This window comes from Dendrobates tinctorius, unplaced genomic scaffold (assembly GCF_039654945.1).
Source record: "Dendrobates tinctorius isolate UK_male_01 unplaced genomic scaffold, ASM3965494v1 ptg000090l, whole genome shotgun sequence".
Classification (NCBI taxonomy): Eukaryota; Metazoa; Chordata; class Amphibia; order Anura; family Dendrobatidae; genus Dendrobates; species Dendrobates tinctorius.
In genome coordinates, this window is record NW_027361758.1 from 12,242,133 (window position 1) to 12,268,668 (window position 26,536).

The 26,536-nt window shown below is 45.7% G+C and overlaps 1 long non-coding RNA gene across 1 annotated transcript in view; it reads right to left on the minus strand.

The window, feature by feature from the left end:
* Positions 1-906: 906 nt before the first annotated feature.
* The window catches only part of LOC141098379 (uncharacterized), a 142,335-nt gene continuing 116,705 nt past the window's right edge, over positions 907-26,536 (minus strand). Inside the window, exons 3-4 of the long non-coding RNA XR_012234216.1 lie at positions 2,732-2,834; positions 907-1,176 (exon numbers count right to left, since the gene is read on the minus strand). This is a non-coding gene — a long non-coding RNA (uncharacterized lncRNA). The remainder of the gene's footprint in view (positions 1,177-2,731; positions 2,835-26,536) is intronic.

Genomic DNA, 26,536 nt, shown 5'->3' on the forward strand with positions numbered 1-26,536 from the left:
CGATCAGGATGGAGCCAGAGCAGGAACGCTGGAAGAAAGAAGGAAGGAAGGTTAGGGGGGACTGACCTAGGGGTACAGACGAAACCCTAGCTAAGGGGCTACCGATGACAGCAGCAGGGAAGGACCAGGCGAGGGTCAGGCACGGAGGCAGCAGAGGGAACTGAGCGGGGGTCCAGATGGGGCTATGGAGCGGAGAGCAGAGCGCAGACTAGGAGAGAGGGGGGACCTGAGAGTTGGGGCGACGCTGCGCAGGAAACGCTAAGCGCCACAGAGAAAGACAAACAGGTGTCTTACCATTCAAGACGCCAGACAGAAATACCCGGTGGGCGCCGCCATGTTGGGGCGGAGCCACCGGGTCACGTGCTCCCAGGATGCCCCGCGGTCAGAAACGAGCGAGTGCGCATGTGCGTGCCTCTGACGCGCCGTGACCCTGCAAAGCCAGACAGGGCACGGCGCGAGGATGAAGGAGGGATGCACCGGGAGGAGGGGGACCCCAGGTGAGCATCGGGGCGCGTAATAGTTTGGCAGTCTCCTAGAATTCGTGAACATACCCTTTCAACTTCCATACAGTTTACCACATTTACTTTCCTAAATTTTTGGGGGACACATTTGTCTTCATTGTTTGCTGCCACATGGATCTCCCTTTGTACTGCCCAAATTATCCTCATACTACATGTCTCCATCCTTTGTTATTCACGAATATTTCATCACACATTCCTCTGTAAATATACAATAGAATAGGTTGCCCACCGAAAAAAACCCAACCCTTTGTATCCCATGATATTAATAATATTATTAAATGGAAATTGATTTATTTCTTTAAAAAAGGAGCAAATAACAAACCAACAAGAAATACAAAAAAGAACACTAAACAAAGATGAATGCCCACCGGATGGGACAGTACTTTCTCATAGAGATGAATTACAAGTAATTTCATAATGCAAAATTTGGGTTGATTGTGCTTATCTTCATTTTTAGACATCGATCTGTCCAGTCATTATCCCGTTGCTGTTTTTGCTTCTCCATTAGTGACATTAAATGTATAGAGTTGAATAACCAACGTGATGTTGTACCTCAGGAAATACTATCCATTCATTAAGGCCTCTGGAAAATATCTTTCATCACACTGTCAGAAGTTTTGGCATCTTGAAATTCCTTTAAAATCTTCAACTTAACCTGTTTGGGTCATGAACAAAATTTCCACTTATGAATGTAAACAATAAGTCTAACCTAATCATGCCGGCTGTCAGTTTCCTTCCCATTGTACAGAAAATAGCAAATCTTTCTTTCCTTAAAAGAGTAATAGACCCGGACAGCCTTGGAAGTCTTTAGCTGCGGTCTTTTGATAACCTGAAAGGAAACTCTGTTTTGTGAAACTAGAGAGTTGTGGTAAAATCAAAAAGTAGCCTGTGATCTGTGCTCGATCAAATTTCTCATGACTGCAAAGGTCGTAATGAAAAAGACAATACAGAAATGGTGTTGTCGTGATTACAATCTAGTAATGTAGTGTTCCTGATTTATCCTGATTCAACATCATTAGCGTAAACCGATAAACGTATATACAAGTAGTAGCAGCCTTGCCATCAGACAGATCGCTAAATCTGAGCTGGGCTTCTATAAAATTCAGATTTACTTTACAAGAAAAAAATGCAAATCACACAAAATAGGTGAACATTGATGAGAAAATTCACTATTATAACCTGCAGAATTGTGAACGAGGCTTTGATTTGTAGGGCTGTGTTCCCATGATGAGTTTTCGGTGAGTTTTTGGCACTGCGTGTTTTCGCTGGGTTAAAACCGCAGTGTCTTAAGGCCCCGTTACACACAACGATATTGTGAACGATATCATTGCAAAGTCACCAGTTTAGTGACGTTGCAGCGATATCGAAACAACATCGTTGCGCGTGACATGTAGCAACGATCGTTAATCGTTGCCTAATGGTCTGGGCCATAATTCTATCATTGGTCTCCCGCTGGGCAGCACACATCGCTGCGTGTGACAGCGAGAGACCAACGATCAGCGAGCTCCCAGCGCCATACAGCAGACGCTGGGAGCTGGTATCCAGGGTAAACAGCGGGTAACTAAGAGCGGTGCGGCTCTTAGTTACCCGCTGTTTACCCTGGATACCAACTTGCTCGCTGGCCCTGATGGCTGGTGAGTCTGTCTATGTGACAGCTCACCAGTGATCAGCTAACTATGTCCCAGCGATCCCATCCACGTTGGATCGTTGGTGGGATCGCTGGGACACTGAAGCGTGTAACGGGGCCCTTACACTACTTGCAAAGTTGATGTGATATATAGAAATCTCACGCCAATGGTGATTTCTTTAATCAGTGAAAACTGACCTGCGGTGCTTGTTTAAAATCCACAGCATGTCAATTTCTCTCGCAGATACACAGCGTTTTTATGTGCAAATTTTTCCTATAGACTTGCATTAGGTGCAGAAAATTTGCAGGCAAAAAAACACACTTGTTTTAGTGCATTTACATGGTGAAAATGCATCAAAAACACATGTAATACGCACATTACTATATCAATAACGTTTTCTCAAAGCCAAATACCAAGAAGTATCAGAAAACAATATGGCTTTATTTAAAACATGACACAGTAAAAGAGAACAAAATCACAAAGTTAAAAATGCAGGTGAAAAAAATGCTAATAGCATAACGTACTTAATAGGGGCAGAAATGGTAGAAATGGTGCTGAAAATCTGCAACAGCAAGAACTCACCAAAAGCTCATCATGGGCACACAGGAGATTTACTGCCATCTGTCCGACAGCTGATCCACAGCAAAATCTTCATTTCTTGCATTCAGATCTTCACTCTGATTTGCTGTGGATTTCAAAGGGTGAGAAGTGCAATGAAAATTTTCAGAAAGAACTGTAACAAAATAATAAAATATTCGTTTAAAGAAGCACTCCTCGCATCAAACTTTGGATCTTCTTAATATATTGGAATCATCATATTATATGCGGTACAGTGGGTAAAATAAGTATTTCATACACTGCCGATTTTGCAACTTTTCCCACCAACAAAGAATGGAGAGATCTGTAATTTTTATTGTAAGTACACCTCAACTGTGAGAGATAGAATCTAAATAAAAAACAGAAAATCACATTGTATGATTTTTACATAATTTGCATTTTATTGCATGAAAAAAGTATTTGATACAATAGAAAACCAGAACTTAATATTTGGTACAGAAAGGTTTTTTTTGCAATTACAGAGGTCAGACGTTTCCTGTAGTCCCTGACCAAGTTTGCACCCACTGGAGCTTAGAGTCACTGCAGTGAAAATTGACCTCCTGTTTCTACATAGAGCTTAGCAGGATTCAGCTAGTCAGTTTTTAATCACATGATGTTATTGATCTAATGGAAAAGAGACGAATTAACTGGGTATGATGAGCCTTTGAAAGTACTAAATATTACAACAGATAGATAGATAGATAGACAGATAGATAGGTAGATATGGATTCAGAACACATGACACATGCACAAAAACTGAACGGGTCATAAGACCCTGTTCACACCACCCAAGAACTAAGACACAAAAACAGAACACAGTATGACAAACGTGCATAAATACTCTGCTGTAAAACATATGTAACTGTAAGTAGCAAGTGCTAGTAAAAGATGTTAACAAAACCAGGGTATTTTGTTGATACTTTTTTTGCAAAAAAATGTACGCTAAGCCACTCCGCCGCGTCAAGGCATACCCTTCTCGGAGCAGTCCTATCTAATATATTTAAAAACCTGAACATGTGAATAATACCTTCATGAGCAGGGTTCAGAAAGGTGCTGCCTGGTATGGGCTCGCTGGGCAAAATGGCTTTTTATGCATGTCCCAAAGGAGAGAGGCGGGGATCTCCCAAAGCTTGCATAAGCAAGAAATCAATGAATTCAGAACACATGACACATGCACAAAAACTGAACGGGTCATAAGACCCTGTTCACACCACCCAAGAACTAAGACACAAAAACAGAACACAGTATGACAAACGTGCATAAATACTCTACTGTAAAACATATGTAACTGTAAGTAGCAAGTGCTAGTAAAAGATGTTAACAAAACCAGGGTATTTTGTTGATACGTTTTTTTGCAAATAAATGTACGCTAAGCCACTCCGCCGCGTCAAGGCATACCCTTCTCGGAGCAGTCCTATCTAATATATTTAAAAACCTGAACATGTGAATAATACCTTCATGAGCAGGGTTCAGAAAGGTGCTGCCCGGTATGGGCTCGCTGGGCAAAATGGCTTTTTATGCATGTCCCAAAGGAGAGAGGCGGGGATCTCCCAAAGCTTGCATAAGCAAGAAATCAATGGATTCAGAACACATGACACATGCACAAAAACTGAACGGGTCATAGGACTAAATATTACAACAGATAGATAGATAGATAGATAGACAGATAGATAGGTAGATATGGGATAGATATGGGATAGATAGATATTGACTAGATAGATAGATATGGGATAGATAGATAGATAGATAGATAGATAGATGATAGATAGATAAAAAAGATAGATAGATAGATAGATAGATAAAAGACAGATAGATAGATAGATAGATAGATATGGGATAGATAGATAGATAGATAGATAGATAGATAGATAGATGATAGACGGATATTAGATAGACAGTAACAGCATTATAACAAATATCTAAAGCATATACAGTATATGGTTGATACATAAAATGAGAACAATGGGGATAGGGGAAAATATGTGTAGGTGGGTTAAGAGCTGGCTCAGGGATAGGAAACAAAGGGTGGTTATTAATGGAGCACACTCGGACTGGGTCACGGTTAGCAGTGGGTTACCACAGGGGTCAGTTTTGGGCCCGCTTCTTTTTAACATATTTATTAATGACCTTGTAGGGGGCATAGAGAGTAGAATTTCAATATTTGCAGATGACACTAAACTCTGCAGGGTAATTAATACAGAGGAGGACAATTTTATATTACAGGAGGATTTATGTAAACTAGAAGCTTGGGCTGATAAATGGCAAATGAGCTTTAATGGGGATAAATGTAAGGTCATGCACTTGGGTAGAATGAACAAGTTGTATAATTATGTGCTTAATTGTAAAACACTGGGCAAAACAGTCACTGAAAAAGACCTGAGTGTATGGGTGGACGACAAACTCACATTTAGTGGCCAGAGTCAAGCAGCTGCTGCAAAGGCAAATAAAATAATGGGATGCATTAAAAGAGGCATAGATGCTCATGAGGAGAACATAATTTTACCTCTATATAAGTCACTAGTGCGACCACACTTAGAATACTGTGTACTAGAGTCGAGCGAAACGGGTCGAAAAAATTCAAAAGTCGCTGACTTTTGGCAAAGTCGGGTTTCATGAAACGAAACCCGACCCTAGGATGAGGTCGGCCACGAGGTCGGCGACTTACGCGCCAAAGTCGCGTTTCAAAAGTTTGTTTTGCGCTCTTTTTCAGCCAATCAGGATCCACGGACACTGTGGGCAACGTGATGACATAGGCACGGGTCACCACCATCTTTCAGAAGGGCATGCAAGTGATTGGCTTGCTTTGGTGGGCGTCACAGAGGGTATAAAAGGGCGTGCACGCCGACCGCCATCTTACTTCTGCCGATCTCAGTATAGGGAGAGGTTGCTGCTGATTCTGTAGGGAGAGTGTTAGGCAGGGAAGAAGACCAAAAAACTGCTTCTGCTGCTAGCGATTTGGCCTGCACAACACACCAGTCACTGTGTGTGCAGTGCAAGGGGAGGCTATATAGTGGTGTATCAGTGGTGTTGGTTGTTGGGCTGCCTTCTAAGGCTTCCTGACAGGCTGGCATTGCTGTTTACCCACTGCTCCGCAAACTGCTTTTTTAAAAGCAATCCAATCTCCCTTATCCTCTAGTCACTTTGGTCACAGCTGTGCCATCGAGCCTGTCACATAGCGCTCAGATATTCATTGGGCCTCAAACTGCTTTTTTAAAAGCAATCCCAATTTTTTTTTTTGTCCTGCTGAGAAGAAAAAAAAACTGCTTCTGCTGCTGATAGCAATTTGGCCTGCACAACACACCAGTCACTGTGTGCAGTGCAAGGGGAGGCTATATAGTGGTGTATCAGTGGTGTTGGTTGTTGGGCTGCCTTTTAAGGCTTCCTGACAGGCTGGCATTGCTGTTTACCCACTGCTCCGCAAACTGCTTTTTTAAAAGCAATCCAATCTCCCTTATCCTCTAGTCACTTAGGTCACAGCTGTGCCATCGAGCTTGTCACATAGCGCTCAGATATTCATTGGGCCTCACACAATCCAAAAGTGTCCAGTGTCCAAAAGTGTGTGCAGAGATTCAAACTCTCACTTATCCTCTAGTCACTTAGGTCACAGCTGTGCCATCGAGCTTGTCACATAGCGCTCAGATATTCATTGGGCCTTACACAATCCAAAAGTGTCCAGTGTCCAAAAGTGTGTGCAGAGATTCAAAATCTCACTTATTCTCTAGTCACTTAGGTCACAGCTGTGCCATCGAGCCTGTCACATAGCGCTCAGATATTCATTGGGCCTCACACAATCCAAAAGTGTCCAGTGTCCAAAAGTGTGTGCAGAGATTCAAAATCTCACTTATTCTCTAGTCACTTAGGTCACAGCTGTGCCATCGAGCTTGTCACATAGCACTCAGATATTCATTGGGCCTCACACAATCCAAAAGTGTCCAGTGTCCAAAAGTGTGTGCAGAGATTCAAACTCTCACTTATCCTCTAGTCACTTAGGTCACAGCTGTGCCATCGAGCTTGTCACATAGCGCTCAGATATTCATTGGGCCTCACACAATCCAAAAGTGTCCAGTGTCCAAAAGTGTGTGCAGAGATTCAAACTCTCACTTATCCTCTAGTCACTTAGGTCACAGCTGTGCCATCGAGCGTGTCACATAGCGCTCAGATATTCATTGGGCCTCACACAATCCAAAAGTGTCCAGTGTCCAAAAGTGTGTGCAGAGATTCAAAATCTCACTTATTCTCTAGTCACTTAGGTCACAGCTGTGCCATCGAGCTTGTCACATAGCGCTCAGATATTCATTGGGCCTCACACAATCCAAAAGTGTCCAGTGTCCAAAAGTGTGTGCAGAGATTCAAACTCTCACTTATCCTCTAGTCACTTAGGTCACAGCTGTGCCATCGAGCTTGTCACATAGCGCTCAGATATTCATTGGGCCTCACACAATCCAAAAGTGTCCAGTGTCCAAAAGTGTGTGCAGAGATTCAAAATCTCACTTATTCTCTAGTCACTTAGGTCACAGCTGTGCCATCGAGCCTGTCACATAGCGCTCAGATATTCATTGGGCCTCACACAATCCAAAAGTGTCCAGTGTCCAAAAGTGTGTGCAGAGATTCAAAATCTCACTTATTCTCTAGTCACTTAGGTCACAGCTGTGCCATCGAGCCTGTCACATAGCGCTCAGATATCAGTGGGCCTCACACAATCCAAAAGTGTCCAGTGTCCAAAAGTGTGTGCAGAGATTCAAAATCTCACTTATTCTCTAGTTACTTAGGTCACAGCTGTGCCATCGAGCCTGTCACATAGCGCTCAGATATCAGTGGGCCTCACACAATCCAAAAGTGTCCAGTGACCAAAAGTGTGTGCAGAAATTCAAAATCTCCCCTGTTCTATAGACACCTTGTTTTACATACTATATAGTTTGTTGGATTTTGTCTACATTTCTACCAAAAATGAGGAAGGCTGGTGGAAGAGGCCGTGGAATTGGGCGGGGGTTGGCAGCTGGTAATGATGGTGTTGGTGGTGGATCTGATGGTAGTGGCAAGAGCAAAATAGGACCGAATGCAGGAGGTGTTGAGCCTGCGCGATCGTCGGGCTACATAAGGCCTCGAACGCTTAGTTTTCTAGGAGTTGGCAAACCGCTTTTAAAGCCAGAGCATCAGGAAAAAGTTTTGTCTTACATTGCTGACTCAGCCTCCAGCTCTATCGCCTCCTCTTCTTCAGTTGTAAAAAGTAAAAGCACTGAGTCGTCATTGGAGGCTCATGTTCATGAACCACACCTTTCCTTGTGTCCTTCACCCCAACCAAGATTGGAGGATGACGCAGGCCATACTACTGATTACTCCATGGAGCTGTTTTCACATACCATGCCTGGATTATCAAGTGAAATGGTGAATTACCCAGGCCAAGATGAATCTGACATGGAGTGCACTGATGCACAGCCGCTGATGGATGATTCTGCTGGTACATTCACTCAGAGCACTACATTGTCCTCGCAGTGTACAGAGCCAGATTCTGACCCTGATGAGACTCAGGTGCCCCTTCCCGCACACTATACCACCATACACGGTGACACAGAGGAAGGTGCACATGACATAGAAGAGGAGGTGATGGATGACCCAGTTGTTGACCCAGATTGGCATCCATTGGGGGAAGAGGGTGCTGCTTCCAATAGCTCAGATGAGGAGCATCCACAGCAGACATCGACATCGCAACAGCTGTTATCTGGCAGGCCCGGAGCACTCCAAAGACAGGTTCCAAACATCAAAAGAGTTGCTGGACAGCTTGTCCAGAGGGTCAAAAGATCACAGCGTGCTAGGCCGCAAAATGTCTGCCAAAGTAGGAAGAGTGCAGTGTGGCACTTTTTTGAACAAAATCCTCATGATCAGGCCAAGGTTATCTGTAAGAAGTGCGCAAAGACCTTTAGCCGAGGGAAAAATCTGAAAAATTTAAATACCAGTTGCATGCTTAGACATTTAACCAGCATGCACTTGCAAGCGTGGACACAACACCAAACCTCAAGTGCCACATGTGCAACTGATCACAACGAAGGTAGTCAGCAACGCTACATTGTTTCCCCCACTGTAAGCCCACCGGTTAGCACAGCAGCAAATGTTGAGGTGTCGTTGCAAGGCCACAGCAGTCAGGGAATCCCACTGTTATATCAACGAAAGACTGATTCTAGGCCATCAGAAAGAACACCAACTCCATCACCATCATCAACCCTCTCTCAGTCCGCCCTGTCCACCGCTACTTCCACCATATGCAGCTCTCAAGTCCAGCTCACCCTCCCAGACACTATGAGTAGGTCAAGAAAGTACTCAGTCTCTCATCCACGTACACTGGGTTTGAACGCCCACATTGCCAAACTAATCTCGTTTGAGATGATGCCCTTTCGGTTGGTGGAAAGCACAGCTTTCCGCGAACTCATGGCCTATGCAGTACCACGCTATGACCTACCCAGTCGCCACTTCTTCTCTCGCAAAGCCATCCCAGCCCTCCACCATCATGTGAAAGACCGCATTGTCCATGCACTCAAGCAGTCAGTGAGCAGAAAGGTGCACCTCACAACTGATGCATGGTCCAGTCGGCATGGCCAGGGCCGTTACGTGTCCATCACTGCGCACTGGGTTAATGTGGTGGATGCAGGGTCCACAGGGGACAGCGGTGGTGGGACAGTGCTGCCTAGCCCACGGTATAGGAAACAGTTGGCTGTAGGCGTTCGACCCTCCTCCTCCTCCACCTCCTCCAGAAGCGAAAGCTCGTCCACAGAGCGCAGTCGTACGAGCACTCCATCTGCAGCTGCCACTGTTGCACACGATGTGTCCCCCTATCGAGCAGCTAGTGGAAAGCGTCAGCAGGCTGTGTTGCAGATGATGTGTTTGGGCGACAGACACACCGCCGAGGTGCTGGCCGAGTACTTGAAGTGACAAACTGAGTCATGGCTGGGCAGTGTACATCTTGAGGCAGGCAAGGTAGTTAGTGATAACGGCCGTAATTTTGTGGCAGCCATAGCCCTTTCAAAACTCAGCCACATACCTTGCTTGGCTCACACCTTGAACCTGGTGGTGCAGTGCTTCCTCAAAAATTATCCGGAGTTAACAGCCCTGCTCCAGAAGGTGCGAAGACTGTGCGCGCACATCTGCCGGTCGCCTGTACACTCCATTCGTATGCAGAAGCTGCAGCGATTGCTCCACCTTCCCAACCACCGCCTCATTATCGACATTGCAACAAGGTGGAACTCCACCCTGCACATGGTGGAGCGGCTGTGCGAGCAGAGGCAGGCCATAATGCATTTGTGGGCGGATACACGGCCAGGCACTTTGAGAGCAGACATGGAGTTGACAGGTGTGCAGTGGTCGAAGCTGAAAGACCTTTGTAAAGTCCTTCAGTGTTTTGAGGAATGCACACGGCTGGTAAGCGCAGACGACGCCATCCTAAGCATGAGCATCCCACTTATGCGTCTGCTCATGCAAACTTTGACGCACCTTAAGGAGCAGGCGTCTGCAGCCAATGTTGATGAGGAGGAAGAGGAGGAGGGAATCCTTGATGACATTCAGCCATTGTCTGCTCAGGGACCTCTCCTGGACGAGGTGGAGGAAGAAGAGGAGGAGGAGGAGGATGATGGGGATGATTACTTAGGGGAGGAGGAGGCATCTCGTGGGGCAAGTGAAAATGTTGGCGTGGCAAGGTCTGGTACAGGGTTTGTGCGTGACTGGAGGGATGTGGATTTGCCAGAAAGTGCTCCTCCACCCAGCACTCGCAGTGCATCATTGACACCGGGAACATTGGCCCACATGTCAGATTATGCCTTGCAGATCCTAAAAAGGGACCCCCGCATTGCCAAAATGATGAACGATGACGACTACTGGTTGGCCAGCATCCTGGATCCACGCTATAAAGGCAAATTACAAAACATCATGCCACAGGAGAACCTTGACCTAATATTGGCTAATAAACAAGCAACTCTGGTAAATCGGTTGCTTGAGGCATTCCCAGCACACAGCAGCGGTGATGGTTCTCACACGAGCCGTACGGGCCGGGGGCAGCTTGGCAGAGGTGTTCGTGGTGCACACAGCAGAAGTGGCGTTGGAGACAGGGGTTTCATGACAATGTTGTGGACTGATTTTTCAAATACCGCTCACACAACTGGTAATACTGCATCGATGGAAAGTGACAGGAGACAGCAGTTGTCAACTATGGTAACAAACTACTTTTCCTCCCATATCGATGTTCTCCCACACAGGTCATTCCCCTTTGACTATTGGGCCGCTAAACTGGACACCTGGCCTGAATTGGCACAATATGCCTTACAGGAGCTCGCTTGCCCAGCTGCAAGTGTGCTATCGGAAAGAGTCTTCAGTGCAGCTGGATCAATCCTGACAGAAAAAAGGACCCGTCTGTCAACCCAAAATGTGGATGATCTAACCTTCATTAAAATGAACCACGCATGGGTTTCCAAGGATTTTGTCCCACCTTCCCCTGATGACACATAGGGTGACAGAAAAATGGCTTGCTTTGGTCCACCTCTTCCTGGTACTTCACCTATTTTGCCTTTTGCATCAGCTGAATGTCCAACATCAACATATGCCACTTTCTAAAACTTCCTAACTGTGCTGCCTCCCCCCCATGGCCGGGGTCACCACCTACCGCACGACACCGTGCGAGTGCCATTGCCCTGGACAGGTGGGTAGGCCGACTCTTGGGCGCGGGCACTGGCACAGGGTCCCTCATAGTGCAATCAAGTGTCTCTGACGGTGGTGGTGCACACCCGCCGTCAGACACACCGCTGTACTATGAGGGGCCCAGTGCCAGTACCGACGCCCACGAGTGGGCCCCCCTTGCTTGGGCAGGGCCCCAGCATTTGCAATCTTTACCTCTCCCTGCTCCTCCGCTGTGTAATCTGGGCCGTCAAAACCATACTGTGCCTGACACCGTCTGAGCCTGCCTCCTGAGACATATATTTTGAATGTGTACGCTATCCATACATGTTATCCAGGGATACGGTACCCTTTCTAACCTTTGTGCAATCACGTGCAATCCATACTGGGCCTAACACCGTTTGAGCCTGCCTCATGCTGTATAGACATATATTTTGAATGTGTACGCTATCCATACATGTTATCCAGGGATACGGTACCCTTTCTAACCTTTGTGCAATCACGTGCAATCCATACTGGGCCTAACACCATCTGAGCCTGCCTCTTGCTGTATAGACATATATTTTGAATGTGTACGCTATCCATACATGTTATCCGGGGATACAGTACCCTTTCTAACCTTTGTGCAATCACGTGCAATCCATACTGGGCCTAACACCGTCTGAGCCTGCCTCCTGAGACATATATTTTGAATGTGTACGCTATCCATACATGTTATCCAGGGATACGGTACCCTTTCTAACCTTTGTGCAATCACGTGCAATCCATACTGGGCCTAACACCGTCTGAGCCTGCCTCATGCTGTATAGACATATATTTTGAATGTGTACGCTATCCATACATGTTATCCGGGGATACAGTACCCTTTCTAACCTTTGTGCAATCATGTGCAATCCATACTGGGCCTAACACCGTCTGAGCCTGCCTCCTGAGACATATATTTTGAATGTGTACGCTATCCATACATGTTATCCAGGGATACGGTACCCTTTCTAACCTTTGTGCAATCACGTGCAATCCATACTGGGCCTAACACCGTCTGAGCCTGCCTCATGCTGTATAGACATATATTTTGAATGTGTACGCTATCCATACATGTTATCCGGGGATACGGTACCCTTTCTAACCTTTGTGCAATCACGTGCAATCCATACTGGGCCTAACACCGTCTGAGCCTGCCTCATGCTGTATAGACATATATTTTGAAAGTGTACGCTATCCATACATGTTATCCGGGGATACGGTACCCTTTCTAACCTTTGTGCAATCACATGCAATCCATACTGGGCCTAACACCGTCTGAGCCTGCCTCTTGCTGTATAGACATATATTTTGAATGTGTACGCTATCCATACATGTTATCCGGGGATACGGTACCCTTTCTAACCTTTGTGCAATCACGTGCAATCCATACTGGGCCTAACACCGTCTGAGCCTGCCTCCTGAGACATATATTTTGAATGTGTACGCTATCCATACATGTTATCCAGGGATACGGTACCCTTTCTAACCTTTGTGCAATCACGTGCAATCCATACTGGGCCTAACACCGTCTGAGCCTGCCTCATGCTGTATAGATATATATTTTGAATGTGTACGCTATCCATACATGTTATCCGGGGATACGGTACCCTTTCTAACCTTTGTGCAATCACGTGCAATCCATACTGGGCCTAACACCGTCTGAGCCTGCCTCATGCTGTATAGACATATATTTTGAATGTGTACGCTATCCATACATGTTATCCGGGGATACGGTACCCTTTCTAACCTTTGTGCAATCACGTGCAATCCATACTGGGCCTAACACCGTCTGAGCCTGCCTCCTGAGACATATATTTTGAATGTGTACGCTATCCATACATGTTATCTGGGGATACGGTACCCTTTCTCACCTTTGTGCAATCACGTGTAATCCATACTGGGCGTGAGAACGGCTGGCGAGCTGTTAAGCAAGCTACAGCACCTGTCCAGACAAGTACAGGGATTCCCTAGCGAGGAGACTTATTTGATTGTTTTCAATGTTGGGACAGCAATTTTTGGGGAGCACTCTACTCTGGAGAATGATAGATGGGGCCCACCATACACTGGAACATTCCAAAGGTGGACATCAGACACTGGAGCAGCATTTACAGGGCCCATTATACACTAGAGCATTAGAAATGGGGCCCATTATGTTTGGAGCATTATTTGGGCCCATAAGACAGTGGAGCTTCATCCATGGGGACCAACATATACTGTAGCATTATGTGGAGCTCATCATATACTGTACTGTTTCAAACATTATATGGGACCAATGATTCTGTATGGAGAAATAGATGGGCCTCGTCATGAGATGTAAAAAGTGAGGTATTTTTCATTGTACTATACCGCTATTTCTCTGCCGTATCGGAGCATGATGAGTTGTGGTATGTGTTAAAGGGGCGCTCTTTCGCCCAGGGCACATGAAAACCTGGAGCCAGCCCTCCCCCCCCCACAGTTTGTAGCCAAATAACCCCCATTTTTCAGTGCGTAACTTGTATTATGAAGTTAATTAAGGTTGACAAGCTTAAGAAAGAAGAATTGATGCTTTTGGCATTCAAATGGGCACTGTAGGTGTGTTTCCTGTCCTCCTCTCACTGCCGACTTTTATTCCCCATTGACTTACATTGGGTTTCGTGTTTCGTCCCTATAATCGGACGATCTTGCTCGACCCGACTTTTGGAAAAGTCGGGTTTCACGAAACGAAACGCGACCCTAAAAAACCAAAAGTCGCTCAACTCTACTGTGTACAGTTCTGATCTCCGGTGTATAAGAAAGACATAGCTGAACTGGAGCGGGTGCAGAGAAGAGCGACCAAGGTTATTAGGGAACTAGGGGGTCTGCAATACCAAGACAGGTTATTACACTTGGGGTTATTTAGTTTGGAGAATCGAAGGCTTAGGGGTGATCTTATTACAATGTATAAATATATGTGGGGACAATACAAAGACCTTTCTAATGATCTTTTTACTCTTAGACCTGTGACGGGGACAAGGGGGCATCCTCTACGTCTGGAGGAAAGAAGGTTTAAGCATACTCACAGATGCGGATTCTTTACTGTAAGAGCAGTGAGATTATGGAACTCTCTGCCATATGATGTTGTAATGAGTAGTGTTGAGCATTCCGATACCGCAAGTATCGGGTATCGGCCGATACTTGCTGTATCGGAATTCCGATACCGACTTCCGATATTTTTTCAATATCGGAATTCGGCATCGGAATCGGAAGTTCAGTTGATTGACGGCCTGACGTCATCATGATGCGCGGTGTGTGCGCATCATGATGCGCCGTCATTTCGGGCCTTCCGGGGGTCTCTGCCGGCCTGCCGGGGGGCTGTGCCGGCCTGCCGGGGGGCTGTGTGGACTGCCCGGGGTCTGTACCGGCCTGCCGGGGGGCTGTGCCGGCCTGCCGGTGGTCTGTGCACCCTGTGGGGGTCTGTACCGGCCTGCCGGGGGGCTGTGCCGGCCTGCCGGGGGGCTGTGCTGATGTCCGGGGGTCTGTGCAAGCATCGTCCGATGGGACTACAAGTCCCATCGGGCGATGCCTGCTACCATGACAGTGATTGACACATTAGCCAATGATGGGACAGTAGTAGTCCCATCATCCGGCTAATGTGTTAAATGTTAAAAAAAAAAAAAAATACTACATACATACTACATGCATGCTACATACATACTACATGCTACATACATACTACATATATACTACATACATACCACATACATGCTACATACATACTACATGCATGCTACATACATACTACATGCTACATACATACTACATGCATGCTACATACATACTACATATATACTACATACATGCTACATACATACTGCATGCTACATACATACTACATACATACTACATACATACTACATGCATGCTACATACATACTACATGCATGCTACATACATACTACATGCTACATACATACTACATACATACTACATACATACTACATGCATGCTACATACATACTACATATATACTACATGCATGCTACATACATACTACATGCTACATACATACTACATATATACTACATACATGCTACATACATGAATTTCCCACACAGCAATGGCATAAAGTGAGACTAGGGACTTTTTTTTTTTTTAAGTGGCGGAGGAATACAGTGCGGAAGGATACCTACCTTCCGTCATTGGATTCCTGCAGCCCGTAGAGAACGGCAGCAACAGCTGATGCTGCAGTTCTCTACCCAAGATCGTCGTGGGACACACTCGTGGACTGCTTCGGATCGTGGGTGAGTATTTTTGTGGTTTGTTATGTTAATATTTATTCCGGAAAAGACAATGGCTTCGGGGAACAATGTGACAAGTATTGGTAAGTATGTTACTCTATGTTATATGTACTGTATGTCTATGTATGTATTGTATGAATGTATTGTATGTATGTAGTATATATGTGGTATGTATGTAGCATGTAGTATGTATGTAGTATGTATGTAGCATGCATGTATGTAGCAGCCCCCCGGCAGGCCGGCACAGCCCCCCGGCAGGCCGGCACAGCCCCCCGGAGCCTGCACAGACCACCGGCAGGCCGGCACAGACCACCGGAGCCTGCACAGACCCCCTGGCAGGCCGGCACAGCCCCCCGAAAGGCCCGTACAGACCCCAGAGAGGCTGTACAAGGGCAGGAAAGGGTTTTTCTTATTCCGATACCGGAAGTCCCATAGACTTGAATGGGACTTCCGGTATCGGAATCGGCGATACCGATACTTTTTTTAAAGATCGGCCGATACCATCCGATACGATACTTTGAAGTATCGGACGGTATCGCTCAACTCTAGTAATGAGTGATTCACTACTAAAATTTAAGAAGGGACTGGATGCCTTTCTTGAAAAGTATAATATTACAGGGTATATACACTAGTCTCCTTAATATTGCGTTGATCCAGGGAGCTAGTCTGATTGCCGTATGTGGAGTCGGGAAGGAATTTTTTTCCCCAATGTGAAGCTTACTGTTGCCACATGGGGTTTTTTTGCTTTCCTCTGGATCAACATGTTAGGGCAAGTTAGGATAGGATATGGGTTGAACTAGATGGACTTAAAGTCTCCCTTCAACCTTAATAACTATGTTACTATGTTACTATGTAATGAGTTTTGATCCAAAGATTCATGCTTAAGGTCCTTTCACATGATCAGATTTTCATTCCCAAAGGAGCATAGATTGATGATTTAGCACAGGGGTTCCCAACCTGTAGCTCGGGAGCCACATGTGGCTCGCGGTCCCATGAATTGTGGCTCGCGACTGTCTGCCAGCTTGGTGCATTAGCTCCAAGTCTAGGAAACAGGTATGAAGAGCACATCTCAAAATGGTGAATTTTGTGAGCAGCACTGCACAGAAGCGCAGCTCTGGATGCACATATACTGGTCTTAGGGGTTTAGAGATGTTTTAGGTATGGTACGCTGGAGGATGGTACTACCTGTTAGAGGAGGTGCTCAAAGCTGGATGTGACAGTGTGTTGGGAGTTCTTGATGGGAGAGAACTGAATGGGGGTATTGTGGGAACTCCTGGATCTCAGTGTACTGCTTTGGAGTGATTCAGTGGAAAAGCTTTGGTTATCATTATGCCTGTAATGAGGGCTTTAGTTGACACTACTTTGAAGGAGATGGAAGCAGGATGTGGCTTGCGACCCTCTCTCAGTTAAGTTGAATGTGGCTCTCAAAGTCAGAAAGGTTGGGGACCACTGATTTAGCAGGTCAGTGGGAACCTGATTCAGTTCCTTTTAGGCCTCATTCAGATTGTAAAGTCTAGTCTTTGCCTCTAGCCTGATATGTTTCTGCAGTATAGTTGTCATGTCCGCCATGTCTGCCTTGTCTGTTTTGCCTCAAGAACCCCTGGAGCGGTGTGCATGCGCATCTCGTGTCTGCTATCCTGCATGTTCCCTAGAGCAGTGTGCACACTCACCTCATGTCTGTGCTGCAGGATGCCTGCGTTTCTGCTCTGCCTTCTGTGTTCATCTCGTCATGTCTAGAATCCTTGATCATGGGTTCTTCGTATGTTCCAGCATAGGCTGGTTCTGCATTCGTCTCTGCATGTCTGAAAACCTGATCATGTGACCTTTCCTAGGATCCTGCACTGTCCGGTTCTGCAATCATCCCTGCATGTCTGGAACCCTGATCATGTGACCTTTCCTAGGATCCTGCACTGTCTGGTTCTGCAATCGTCTCTGCATGTCTGAAACCCTGATCATGTGACCTTTCCTAGGATCCTGCACTGTCTGGTTTTGCAATCGTCCCTGCATGTCTGGAATCCTGATCATGTGACTGCGCTCTGTGATCCTAGAGGATCTGAACTGGAAGTTCTACCCTGGTCCTGACCCAGAAGAGGAGGTGCTATGCCCGATATCAGACCGCCCCTTCCTATGCTCAGGGCCTGAGTATTGTGTTGCTTCTCTGCATGGCTGTTTGGTCTGTGGGGTTGCTCCCTCTATTCTGTGCCCTTGCACATTGCTCTGTAGTGCGTCTCTGCACATGCTCCGTGCTCGTATTCCGTCTCTTGTCTCGTGCCTTGTCTAGTGTTTGTCCTTCGTGCCATGTTTTGTCTTTGCCTTGCTTTGCCTTGTAGTCTTTGTGTGCTCTGATTCTGTTCTGTGTTTCTTTCTATGTTTCCTGTCTCGCTTTGCTTTGTGGCTTCAGGTACCCCTCTCTGTACCCTGTCCCTGACGTGTCTCCCTACACGTGCAGGCCTCGTCTCTGTACCCTGTCCCTGACGTGTCTCCCTACACGTGCAGGCCTCGTCTCTGTACCCTGTCCCTGGCGTGCCTCTCTGCACGTGCAGGCATCCGCTCTGTACCCTGTCTAGTCCCAAGGTTCTCCCTTGGCCCAGTTCTGGGCTTCGGCCTACGCTTCGCTGCTAGACTCTGTCCCTGTCTCTGACGTGTCTGTCTACACGTGCAGGCCTCCGTTCTGTGCACTGTCCCTGGCGTGCCCCTAGGTACACGCAGGCCTCGCCTTGTACTTTGCCCCTGGCATGTCCTTTGCATGTGCAAGGTCCTGTCTACTACTCTATGCCTTGCCTCTGTTGCTTGTGCGCCCTTGCACTTTTCATACTAGGCTTTGCCGTGCGGTATCGCACGCGTCTCTGTCCTGTACCTTTGCCAAGCCCTGCCTTGTGGCTCCGTGCCTCCGTGCACGTGTCTGGTCGCCTGTGCCTGACTGGTGTGCCTTAGCCGTGCCGCCTCTAGCCGTGCTCGCCTGTGTGCCTCAGCTGTGCCCCCGTCCAGTGCTATAGTGGTCTCCGGCTGCGTGGCCGCAGCGGTGCCGCCTCTAGTCGTGCCCGCTTGCTTATGCCATCGTCGGTACCACCTGCCGGGCCCCCAGCTGTGGTGTCCGTGCTCCCTTGCACGCACGCTGGTTCTCGCACTGTGCATTTTCATGCAACTCTTGCACAAAGTCTTTTGCTCTCTTTGCGCTGCTCTGAACCCTAGTTTGCCTGCCGGATTCTATAACCTACCGACTGCTGCCAGAGGTCCAAACCTAGATGACTGTGGCCTGATGTCCTGAGCTGATGTCCGTAGCCTGCTCCCTGGACCCTGTCGGTCGATGCCAGCACCCCAGATTCCGATGCCATTGAACCCGTCCCTGGCGTGCCCTCGCACGCGCAGGTCTCCGTCCTGTGAACCCGAACCTGGCGTGTCCATTGACACACATCATGTCGTTAACCCTGTCTTGTTTCCTTGCATGGAACCCTGGCTGACTTTCGGATGTCTGGATCCTGATGACTGCCTACAGAGCTTCAGAACCTGATGTCCCGGTTGATCTTCGCTTGCTGTCCGGAGTCTGATGTCATCGTGCCTCTGCCTACCATCTGCACGTACCATGCTTGGACCTTGGCATGCCCTTGCACGCACCTTGCTATGTTGTCCCTGTTCTTGTTATGTTTGTACCTGATGTTATCCCTGAAGCCTTCCTTAAATGAAGTTTCTATGAACTAACATCTCATCTCGCCTTGTCTTGTTTCCCTGAGCCGGCCGTCTGGACCAGCTGCCGTGGTGGCTCACCCCCTTGGTCTTGCCCCTGACACTCCCTGTATAGGGGGTGGTTCTCACTAGGTTAGCTCGCCCTAGGTGGGTGGGTGCCACGGCCCAGAGGGTCCACTCATTCAAAGAAGAAACGACTCAGCGTAAGCTGACGCTCGTCACAATAGTGTTAGCCTGTGTATTTCCTAGCTCTGTTTCTGGAGACTGCCCACCTGGTCCTTTGGATTTGTCTGCTGTGGATTTTTGTTCAACTCCTCTACTTTGTCATGTTTTTTCTTAAACATCTGGCTGCCAACTCGCAGCTTCTCTGTGTACTTCACCTCCATTAAGCCAGCACCAAACGGTTGCAGCCACAAGTGTCCATCTCCAAGAATAGCTTTCAACAATTAAACATTGAATTGATGTATGGGCATCTTATTAGGTTGAATAGATTTTCACAATTAGGATTAGATGTAAGCCTCAATGAACAAATTTAAATTTTAATAAAGAAAAAAATATTTTTTAAATGCCTTTCGTTTTTTTAAATACGTATTTTCAAAAGGATTAACTAAACTAAGCAGCACATACAGCCGTACACAGCACTTTATGGCACTGTCTGTTTAACAAGCACAAGATGCACAGTGGTTACTGATTACACAAATGTTTTAGATCAAATAACCAGAAGCAAATGAACACAAAAAGGAAAAATTGTCCAATACAGGTATCTGTTATTCATTTAGAGATGTATATTTCTCTGTGTTTAGCTTTTCCTCCAATCAGCAAAATTCCCTGTTGTTGCTAGGTAGAATTAGACTGTGTGAAGATTGTCCCTATGTCCTTCCCGTAGTTGAGCTCTGTATTAAGTTGCTCCTCCCTTCTTCTTCAGTTTAGCCTACAGCAGCCATTACTCAAGACGCATGTGTACTCCCCTGTACAGAGTACTCCTTTTTACCTACTGTCCATTGTAAACTAATACAAGATTTTGGAAGAAAACAGCATTGTTTCTCCTGGTCTTTCTACAGTTGCATTGCCGGTGGAGTTAAAACTATCTGAGGACGCCTGGTGGTGTGAGTACAAGTTTTACAATTATCTAAGAAGCTGATAGCTAGAACACTTGGGATTCGCAGCCAGCAGGAAGAGACAGAATAGTCTGTGCTTCAAGGGTTTCATCCTACCAGACCTTATTCTTCATGTGACCAGCGAATGAGCAGCTATGTCATCGCCGCGTTGCTTTAGCCAATAGCCGCAGATCACTGATAGATCTCACAGACGAGGTGTTTTTGCAACCTATAGAATCTCAGAAACACTTTCCATTAGGGGATGTTGGCTTTTTTCTTTGACCGACATTAAAATATTTAATTGAAAATATGCATTTGGGCCCAAAAATACTGTAAGTGCACACACCACTAGTGTAATTTACCCAAGTGGATACACATTACAAAAAAAAAATCACTTTACGTTTCTGTGTTGCTTCATACTGTCAGTCTCATCTATTTTTGGACATTTATATCAATGCAATTGTGCAAGTCTCCTGGAAATAATCAAGCCCCCAAACTTTTTCTTAAAAGATTGCTAAGTCTCAGAAAATTGGTGTGTGCTTTTTTAGCGGCAGGCAATACAATGGTAAAAAATAAATTGTCACTATTGATATGCTCAGAAAAGTGAAAGTCAGGTAAGCACAGGAAAACAACTGTGCCATATTAGTAACCAAGGCATGCCAAGTGTTAAGACCTATATATTGCATTGAAATGAGAAATATGGCACACTCCGTCCTGGTTCTGGTCAATTTCTAGCTTGTCTTTGGTTTCGACACTTCATCTGGCTCATTTTGTTTAACTTTTGTTTAGACTGTTCTGAGCACAGCACTATCCTGACTAAGCATCTGCTTGCATTTTGGCACTACTTTCCAGGGTTCTTTAGCTGATCTATATTGCCAGTCATTACAAAAAGAAATTTTAATCCTAGTAAAGGGGCATAATTGAGATCTCCAGACCTAGAAATACCATCTACGCCTCTGTACAATGCAGCACAGTGAAGTCTGACGCTGTCCCTGGGGAAACCATACAAATCATTGGTGGGAATAGCGTCCACATATGTTTTCGGTTTTGTTGATGGAGGATATTATTTTCAGAAACGTGAAGACTCTACATATTTACATCAACCAATCCATGGTATAAGATGTTTTCATTCTTGATGTAAGATGTCTTCAAGTTTATTGCGGAAGATACTATTTTTTATTGTTTATAAATACAAAAAAATCCAACATTTCTGCTGCCTAAAAACTTGTTAAAGAGAACCCAAAACATTTCATTGATTAGAAAGTACAGTGAAACAATTTAAAATATGAATGGTGGTGACTGGGCAAGATGATATCTCCTTTAGTACAGAGAAAAGAACCAGCGTTGGATTAGGGGAGTTCCGGAACTCACAATGCAGGCACTGTCCCTTAGGATTCTTTACATAAACCCTGCAAGAACAGTTTGCACAGCTGCTTTAGAAACTTAGAGTGTACTTTTAGTTGACCTGTGTTGACAGCTTCGGGCATTTAGTCTGAACCCTTCCAGATGGACTGGGCTGTGCCTCAGTTCCTAAAATATTTTCTTTACAGGTTAGGATCTAACAGAGACCTCCTAACATGTATAAACGATAAGTCTTTTATTTATTTAAATACTTTATCCACCCCCAAATCACTGCACTCATATTGGGTGTTAGTGGGGAAAACTAAATTTAATGGAAAAATATTTTCCATACCCCAATGGCCACCTATTTACACATGGATGGTGTGTCCATTAGGGTCAACATGAATAGTTACACATGTGAGGAAAGCCTCTGAAATCACATTATTTTATAGACTTGCCTGTGCACTGGTAGCTATTCAAATTTCTGCATATATAATATGGATGAGAAGACAGAAAGCGCTAGAATAGACACCCATCATTTTATAGATATGATCTCTCGCTATATATTTAAGCAGTGAACGATTAGTGATTCAAATAAGCAGGACAGAGGAACTCATCAAGTCACTAACAGGTCCCTAAAATGACACAGCCATGCGGTGGAGGTTGTCACCCTAAGATTTGATATGGTGCCCCAAGTAACCTAGGGCTATCCCTAATAGGAATCCCTGACAAGCGCTCTACCAATAATTAAATGTACCCAATTAATGCACATCAAATTCATACTCATCTTTAGGTAGAATCGTCTATTGGTACAATCACCAGATAGAAGTAACTGAGTCTCGAAGTGTTTCCCCCCATTAGTGTAAAGGGTTCATCAGGAGACTAAGGCGTGGGCTCAAAACACCCATAGCAGCAAGTAAATAAGGTGCAGTAATGTGGAAAGTACTCCCGGCATCACAAGAAGATAATCTATTTGTCCATTGACGAGTCTAGCTATGGTACATCTAGTTGCCATGCTGAATGTTGGAATGATGCAAGAGTTCAGCCTGGCAGCCAGCAGAAACACTGAGCTGCACATCCTAGCGCAGCATCAATGCCCTGTGGTGTCATGAGAAAGGTGAGCGGGGCTCAGTGTCTTTGCTGGATGCCAGGCTGAACACTCAAATCAAGCCAAAGTTCAGCATGGCAACTAGATGTAGCAGAGCTAGACTCGTCAAGGGATAAATGGATTATCTTCTTGCTGGAGAGGTGAGGAATATGGGTATATATGTTTTTATTATTTTGAAGGGGACATGGTTATCGGAGGATTATCTTCACATCGGACTAGTGAGGGATATAGTTGTTTATTATTTTTGGCCTTTTACAGGGGACATGGGCTTCAGTGGACTAGGCATAAAAGGTGAGTATAACTTTGTTTTTATGCTTCTTATTTAATAGAAATGACTGTCTTTATTTCAATTAAAGGACTTTATTGGGGCATTTTTTATTTATAATATGACTATGGGGTTAGCAATGGTGAAGTCTATAGACACCACTTCATTGCTAACCTCTGGGCTTGGTGTCAAGTGTCAATACAAAGCTGACATCAACCCCAACCCTATTATCACACTTAACGCACCAGGGCAAGTGGGAAGAGCGGCGGCTAAGTGCCAGAATTGATGCATTTTATGGATGCACCATTTCTGGGGTGGCTGACAGCTGATGTTTTTAGTCTAGGAGGGAGCCAATATCTATGGCCCCTTCTCGCCAGTGATATCGCTGTGTGTGATGGGGATCAGCGACTGGCCTCCCTGCCGAGTATCGCTGATCGTGCTCCATCGTCCTGGGCCGTTTTTTGATCGTTGGTCTCCCGCTGGCCAGCGCGCATCGCTGTGTGTGACAGCGAGAGACCAGCGATCAGCAACGCTGGACGCTGGTTTCCAATGTAAACAGCGGGTATCTAAGAGCCGCGAAGCTCTTGGATACCCGCTGTTTACCTTGGAAACCAGCGTGCATGCTGGTTTCCAGGGTAAACAGCGGGTATCCAAGAGCCGCGCGGCTCTTAGATACCCGCTGTTTACATTGGAATCCAGCTTGCTCGCTAGTCCTGATCGCTGGAGGGGCTGTCTATGTGACAGCTCATCAGCGATCAGCCTAACGATGTCCCAGCGATCCCATCTATGTTGGATCGTTGGTGGGATCACTGGGACACTGTTATGTGTAACGGGGCCTTTAGACCTTTTTCTGTGTCACTCCCCTCATATGCCTGGGATACCTCTCATTTGCTGAGTCTACTGGAAGGGATTGCTGTAGAGACTGACACAATAGTGGCATCAGTTGACGTGGAGGCGCTCTATAATGGCATCCCACAGGAGTGTAGACTGAGGGATATTACCCATTTTCTACAAACGAGAGTGGTTGAATGTCGTGGGCACAATCTTTTCATTGAAAGACTTCTACATTTTACTCTCACCCATAACTATTTCCTCTTTGATGGTAAGTACTTCCACCAGCTCAGGGGAACCGCGATGGGGAGCCTCTGTGCTCGCATATATGCCAATATCTTCATAGGCTGGTGGGAGGAAAACCTAATTCTTTGGAGGAGACGAGTGGTGGTTGAACTCTTATATCAGCCTATGGGCCAGATACATTAACAATATCTTGGTCTTCTTGTTGAGAGTATGAATGTTAATACAATTGGACTGAACTTTACATCTGAGCATCATGATCGGAGTATTAACCTTCTGAATTTGACAATTGCAAGAGAACTAGATGGAAGCATCAGTACATGCATGTACTGTAAGCCTACAGCAACGAATAACCTTGTTGAGATGGACTAGCCACCATCCTGTCCCTCAAAAGAAGGGGATACCCAAGGGGAAGTTTCTCCGAATTAGGAGAAACTGTTCTGATGTGGGCACTTTTAGAACACAGGCTAGGGATATTTATCCAAGATTCAGGATGAGGCATGCAATGCAATGTATTAGATGGACCATTGAATGAGGCAATTTCTGTTGACAGGCAATCCCTCCTTATGACTAAGAATACCCAAACAGATGTTGATATGAATCTAGTTAGGATAATTGGGACGTTTGACGGTCAAGCCGAACAGGTGTACCAGATATTCAGAAAACATTGGGGGATTCTCCTAGCAGATCCGAATTTGAGAAACTTTGTGTCACCAAAACCAACCATCACATATAAGAAGGGGTAGATCTTTTGGGGATCGGCTGGTACACAACCTCTACCAGAGACCCACTAAGGCGGGTACATGGCAGGACAGAAAACCTTACGGCTTCTTTAGGTACGGCAATTGCTCCAGATGTGGAATGATGTCTCAATGTAAGACCTTCTGCAGTGCGGTGAATGGAAGGACCTACTATATCAGAGATTTTGGTAATTGTAAATCTATGGGGCTGGTGTATACAGCAACATGCACCTACCCCATGAACTACAATGGCAAGACCATAAGAGAGCTGAGGGTGAGGGTAGGTGAGCATCTGGGGGACATCAGGAATAAATGGGACACACCAGTTGCTCGCCATATGAATAATGTACATGGCGGACGCCTGGGAGACATCACCTTCAGTATGATTGAGTTGGTCAGGCCAAAAACTAGAGTGGGAGAGCTGCATAGGATCATCCAGAGATGGTAGACAGAGCGGATCTTTAAGATACAATCCCTCTCTCCTAAGGGATTAAATTAATGTCTCTCTTCTACGTGTTTTAGCCAAAGCCAAAGTCCATACTTTTTAGGCACCTGGTGTATTAAAATCTCTCTGTGGGTTTCTGTCCCCAAGAAGTTTTTTTGGGTGATTCTGATTCAACTGTATGATTACTGTATGAAATGAAATTGAGAGGCGCGACCGGAAGTGATGCTCTGCCGGCTTGTGCATTCCACATGGTGGAACGCATACTACTTGAGGCACCTGGAAGTGATGTAGTTGGCACTTCCGGGATTGTATCTGGATGTGGAATGCACGCCAGAATAGGTGAGGACCTGGGATTGCAATAACACTACTAGGTTATGGATGAATGACCCAGTAAAAGTATACTGCCGACCATTTGGTGGGCGGAGCCCATTGGGATAAGGCTAATCAATGGCGGTTATTTAAGTCCACCCTTCTGACTGCCGGATATGTTAACCATTCCATCATGGCTTCCGGCATTTCTATTATCCGTATCATCATTTGGGCCTCCTGATGAACCGTGACAGCGGGGAAACGCGTTGGGGCACATCCTATCCATGATAAGTGTATTTTTTGTTGTATTGGGCTGATATCCTGCTTTAGACATAAAAACTCCACCAACGTACACACATGATGTTATTCATTATGCAAGGAAATCAGTGTGATGGGTCATTATACTGGACACACCAAAAGCTATATGCAAAGAACACACGAAAAAAGTGTACTAGTCCAAAAAGTTTAAATAATCGCTAATTTGCTAATGCAATATGTGGGCTCATAAACAATATTACCTGTATGTCCAACACGGCTCAGCTACTTGGTGTGGTCCAGGGGGGGTGTACGCGATTATTTATAGATATGGGGTGGATTTTTTGCACTAGCTAGTGCTACCTATGATATTTTGGCTCTGTTTTCAGCAACTGAGACACTTTTTTCTCTTTCAGTTACTATATTATGGCTCTTATAGATTTCCTCTCTGGGAGGGTGGGGCGCCCTTTTTAATGAACAGCAGCATACTTCGCACATTTTTCTCCATCATTCCCTCATTTTGTCTACCTGTGTTGC